The sequence below is a fragment of the Lolium rigidum genome, chromosome 3 (genome assembly GCF_022539505.1).
Source record: "Lolium rigidum isolate FL_2022 chromosome 3, APGP_CSIRO_Lrig_0.1, whole genome shotgun sequence".
NCBI classification, from domain to species: domain Eukaryota; kingdom Viridiplantae; phylum Streptophyta; class Magnoliopsida; order Poales; family Poaceae; genus Lolium; species Lolium rigidum.
Window position 1 is genome coordinate 357,306,380 of NC_061510.1, and position 6,396 is coordinate 357,312,775.

Consider the following 6,396-nt stretch of genomic DNA (forward strand, 5'->3'; position numbering starts at 1 on the left):
GACGATAGCGATATTTAGGAACAAGGCCTAGGGATTAGACTTTCACTAGTGGACACTCTCAACTTTGATCACATAACGAGAATAGATAAATGCATACTCTACACTCTTTTGTTGGATGATGAACACATTGTGTAGGATTACACGAACCCTCAATGCCGGAGTTAACAAGCTCCACAATTCAATGTTCATATTTAAATAACCTTAGAGTGCAAGAAAGATCAACACGACTAAACCAAGTACTAACACAGACATGCACACTGTCACCTTCACACTATGTAGGAGGAATAGATCACATCAATACTATCATAGCAATAGTTAACTTCACAATCTACAAGAGATCATGATCATAGCATACGCCAAGTACTAACACGGATGCACACATCTGTCACCATTACACCGTGTAGGAGGAATAAAACTACTTTAATAACATTGCTAGAGTAGCACATAGATAAATTGTGATACAAAACACATTGCAATCATAAAGAGATATAAATAAGCACTTCACTATGCCATTCATAACAGTGAGTAAGTATTACGTGAAATATAGCCTAAGAGACCCACACGGTGCACACCTTGTCACCTTTACACACGTGGGACAAGGAGTCTCCGGAGATCACATAAGTAAAACTCACTTGACTAGCATAATGACATCTAGATTACAAGCATCATCATATGAATCTCAATCATGTAAGGCAGCTCATGAGATTATTGTATTGAAGTATATAGGAGAGAGATGAACCACATAGCTACCGGTACAGCCCCGAGCCTCGATGGAGAACTACTCCCTCCTCATGGGAGCGACGGCGGTGATGAAGATGGCGATGGAGATGGCAGCGGTGTCGATGGAGAAGCCTTCCGGGGCACTTCCCCGCTCCGACGGTGTGCCGGAACGAGAGACTCCTGTCCCCGGATCTTGGCTTCGCGATGGCGGCGGCTGCGGAAGGTTTTCGTGGATTTCGTCCAACGTAATAGGGTTTTCGCGACGGAGGCTTTAAATAGGCGGAAGGGCAGCCTCGGAGGGGCTCGGGGCCACCACACCATAGGGCGGCGCGGCCCCCTATGGCCGCGCCGAGTGTGGTGTGGGGCCCCCGGGGCTTCCCTCTAGCGGCTCTCGGGTGTTACGGATGGTTCCGGGAAAAATAGGAACGTGGGCGTTGATTTCGTCCGATTCCGAGAATATTTCGTTACTAGGATTTACGAAACCAAAAACGGTAGAAAACGGAAGCTGGCACTTTGGCATCTCGTTAATAGGTTAGTTCCGAGAAAATGCACGATAATGACATATAATGTGCATAAAACATGTAGATATCATCAATAATGTGGCATGGAACACAAGAAATTATCGATACGTCGGAGACGTATCGAGCATCCCCAAGCTTAGTTACGCTCGTCCCGAGCGGGTAAAACGATAACAAAGATAATTTCCGGAGTGACATGCCCTCATAACCTTGATCATACTATTTGTAAACATATGTAATGAATGCGACGATCAAAACAATGGTAATGACATGAGTAAACAAGTGAATCATAAAGCAAAGACTTTTCATTAATAGTACTTAAAGACAAGCATCAATAAGTCTTGCATAAGAGTTAACTCATAAAGCAATAATTCAAAGTAGAGGTATTGAAGCAACACAAAGGAAGATTAAGTTTCAGCGGTTGCTTTCAACTTGTAACATGTATATCTCATGGATAATTGTCAACATAGAGTAATATAACAAGTGCAATATGCAAGTATGTAGGAATCAATGCACAGTTCACACAAGTGTTTGCTTCTTGAGGTGGAGAGAGATAGGTGAACTGACTCAACATAAAGGTAAAAAGAATGGTCCTTCAAAGAGGAAAGCATCGATTGCTATATTTGTGCTAGAGCTTTTATTTTTAAAACATGAAACAATTTTGTCAACGGTAGTAATAAAGCATATGAGTTATGAAAATTATATCTTACAAGTTGCAAGTCTCATGCATAGTATACTAATAGTGCCCGCACCTTGTCCTAATTAGCTTGGACTACCGGATCATCGCAATACACATGTTTTAACCAAGTGTCACAATGGGGTACCTCCATGCCGCTTGTACAAAGGTCTAAGGAGAAAGCTCGCATTTTGGATTTCTCGCTTTTGATTATTCTCAACTTAGACATCCATACGGGACAACATGGACAACGAGATAATGGACTCCTCTTTAATGCATAAGCATGTGGCAACAATTATTATTCTCATATGAGATTGATGATATATGTCCAAAGCTGAAACTTCCACCATGATTCATGGCTTTAGTTAGCGGCCCAATGTTCTTCTCTAACAATATGCATGCTCCAACCATTAAGGTGGTAGATCTCTCTTACTTCGGACAAGACGGACATGCATAGCAACTCACATGATATTCAACAAAGAGTAGTTGATGGCGTCCCCAGAAAACATGGTTATCGCACAACAAGCAACTTAATAAGAGATAAAGTGCATAAGTACATATTCAATACCACAATAGTTTTTTAGGCTATTTTGTCCCATGAGCTATATATTGTAAAGGCGAATGATGGAATTTTAAAGGTAGCACTCAAGCAATTTACTTTGGAATGGCGGAGAAATACCATGTAGTAGGTAGGTATGGTGGACACAAATGGCATAGTGGTTGGCTCAAGGATTTTGGATGCATGAGAAGTATTCCCTCTCGATACAAGGCTTAGGCTAGCAAGGTTGTTTGAAGCAAACACAAGCATAAACTAGTACATCAAAACTTACATAAAAGACATATTACAAGCATTATAAGACTATACATTGTCTTCCTTGTTGTTCAAACACCTCACTAGAAAATATCTAGACTCTAGAGAAACCACTCATGCAAACCAAATTTTAACAAGCTCTATGTATTTCTTCACTAATAGGTGCAAAGTATATGATGCAAGAGCTTAAATATGAGCACAACAATTGCCAAGTATCAAGTTATTCAAGACATCATACCGAGTTACTACATGTAGCATTTTCCGTTTCCAACCATATAACAATTAACGAAGCAGTTTCATCCTTCGCCATGAAAATTAAAAGCTAAGAACACATGTGTTCATACGAACCAGCGGAGCGTGTCTCTCTCCCACACAAGCATTTATTCAAACAAAAACAAAAACAAGAAACATACGGACGCTCCAAGTAAAGTACATAAGATGTGACCGAATAAAAATATAGTTTCAAGAGAAGGAACCTGATAATTTGTTGATGAAGAAGGGGATGCCTTGGGCATCCCCAAGCTTAGATGCTTGAGTCTTCTTGAAATATGCGGGGGTGAACCACCGGGGCATCCCCAAGCTTAGAGCTTTCACTCTCCTTGATCATATTGTATCATACTCCTTTCTTGACCCTTGAAAACTTCCTCCACACCAAACTCGAAACAACTCATTAGAGGGTTAGTGCACAATAAAAATTCACATGTTCAGAGGTGACACAATCATTCTTAACACTTCTGGACATTTCATAAAGCTACTGGGACATTAATGGATCAAAGAAATTCATCCAACATAGCAAAAGAGGCAATGCGAAATAAAAGGCAGAATCTGTCAAAACAGAACAGTCCGTAAAGATGGATTTTATTAGGGCACCAGACTTGCTCAAATGAAAATGCCCAAATTTAATGAAAGTTGCGTACATATCTGAGGATCACTCACGTAAATTGGCTTAATTTTCTGAGCTAGAGAATTAGACCCAGATTCGTGACAGCAAAGAAATCTGTTTCTGCGCAGTAATCCAAATCTAGTATTTACTTTACTATCAAAGACTTTACTTGGCACAACAAAACACAAAACTAAGATAAGGAGAGGTTGCTACAGTAGTAAACAACTTCCAAGACACAAATATAAAACAAAGTACTGTAGCAAAATAACACATGGGTTATCTCCCAAGAAGTTCTTTCTTTATAGCCGTTAAGATGGGCTCGGCAGTTTTAATGATGCACTCGCAAGAAATAGTATTTGAAGCAAAAGAGAGCATCAAGAAGCAAATTCAAAACACATTTAAGTCTAACATGCTTCCTATGAAAAGGAATCTTGTACACAAATGAATTCATGAAGAACAAAGTGACAAGCATAAGAGGATAAAATAAGTGTAGCTTCAAAAATTTCAGCACATAGAGAGGTATTTTAGTAACATGAAAATTTCTACAACCATATTTTCCTCTCTCATAATAATTTTCAGTAGCAACATGAGCAAACTCAACAATATAACTATCACATAAAGCATTCTTATCATGAGTCTCATGCATAAAATTATTACTCTCCACATAGGCATAATCAATTTTATTAGTTGTAGTGGGAGCAAATTCAACAAAGTAGCTATCATTATTATTCTCATCATCAAATATAGGAGGCATATTGTAATCATAATCAAATTTATCCTCCATAACAGGCGGTGCTAAAAGACCAATGTCATTATAATCATCATAAATAGGAGGCAAAGTATCATCAAAGTAAATTTTCTCCTCAATGCTTGGGGGACTAAAAATATCATGCTCATCAAAACCAGCTTCCCCAAGCTTAGAATTTTCCATATCATTAGCAACAATGGTGTTCAAAGTGTTCATACTAATATGTTCCATGGGTTTTTTAATTTTTGCATCAAACCATCCATGTCTTAAATCAGAAAATAGAATAAGAAGCTCATTGTTGTCCATTATGCCAAACTAGTGTAAACAAGAAACAAAAAAGATGCAATTGCAGGATCTAAAGGAAATAGCTTCGAGCACAAACACAATGGCGCCAGAAAAGTACTGTTACACCGGAACCGGAGTATGAGTGCCTTTTTACCTTTCCTCCCCGGCAACGGCGCCGGAAAAGTGCTTGATGTCTACGGGAGCTTCTATTCTTGTAGACAGTGTTGGGCCTCCAAGAGCGAGAGGTTTGTAGAACAGCGGCAAGTTTCCCTTAGTGGATCACCCAAGGTTTATCGAACTCGGGGAGGAAGAGGTCAAAGATATCCCTCTCATGCAACCCTGCAACCACAAAGCAAGAAGTCTCTTGTGTCCCCAACACACCTAATAGGTGCACTAGTTCGGCGAAGAGATAGTGAAATACAGGTGGTATGAATAAGTAGTAGCAACGGCACCGGAAAAGTGCTTTGCCCGGAACGAGTAAACAAGCGGTAGTAACGCAGCGGTAGTAACGTAGCGATAGTAACGCGATAAAACGATAAACAAGCAGCGATAGCGATATTTAGGAACAAGGCCTAGGGATTAGACTTTCACTAGTGGACACTCTCAACTTTGATCACATAACAGAATAGATAAATGCATACTCTACACTCTTTTGTTGGATGATGAACACATTGCGTAGGATTACACGAACCCTCAATGCCGCGAGTTAACAAGCTCCACAATTCAATGTTCATATTTAAATAACCTTAGAGTGCAAGAAAGATCAACACGACTAAACCAAGTACTAACACAGCATGCACTACTGTCACCTTCACACTATGTAGGAGGAATAGATCACATCAATACTATCATAGCAATAGTTAACTTCACAATCTACAAGAGATCATGATCATAGCATACGCCAAGTACTAACACGGATGCACACACTATCACCATTACACCGTGTAGGAGGAATAAAACTACTTTAATAACATTGCTAGAGTAGCACATAGATAAATTGTGATACAAAACACATTGCAATCATAAAGAGATATAAATAAGCACTTCACTATGCCATTCATAACGGCGAGTAAGTATTCTCGTGAAATATAGCCTAAGAGACCCACACGGTGCACACATTGTCACCTTTACACACGTGGGACAAGGAGTCTCCGGAGATCACATAAGTAAAACTCACTTGACTAGCATAATGACATCTAGATTACAAGCATCATCATATGAATCTCAATCATGTAAGGCAGCTCATGAGATTATTGTATTGAAGTATATAGGAGAGAGATGAACCACATAGCTACCGGTACGGCCCAGAGCCTCGATGGAGAACTACTCCCTCCTCATGGGAGCAGCGAGCGGTGATGAAGATGGCGATGGAGATGGCAGCGGTGTCGATGGAGAAGCCTTCCGGGGGCACTTCCCCGCTCCGGCAGGGTGCCGGAACAGAGACTCCTGTCCCCCAGATCTTGGCTTCGCGATGGCGGCGGCTCTGGAAGGTTTCTGTGGATTTCGTCCAACGTAATAGGTTTTTCGCGACGGAGGCTTTAAATAGGCGGAAGGGCAGCCTCGGAGGGGGCCTGGGGCCACCACACCATAGGGCGGCGCGGCCCCCCCTCTGGCCGCGCCAGGGTGTGGTGTGGGGCCCCCGGGCTTCCCTGCGCGGCTCTCGGGTGTTCTGGATGGTTCGGGAAAAATAGGAACACGGGCGTTGATTTCGTCCGATTCCGAGAATATTTCGTTACTGGGATTTCGAACCAAAAA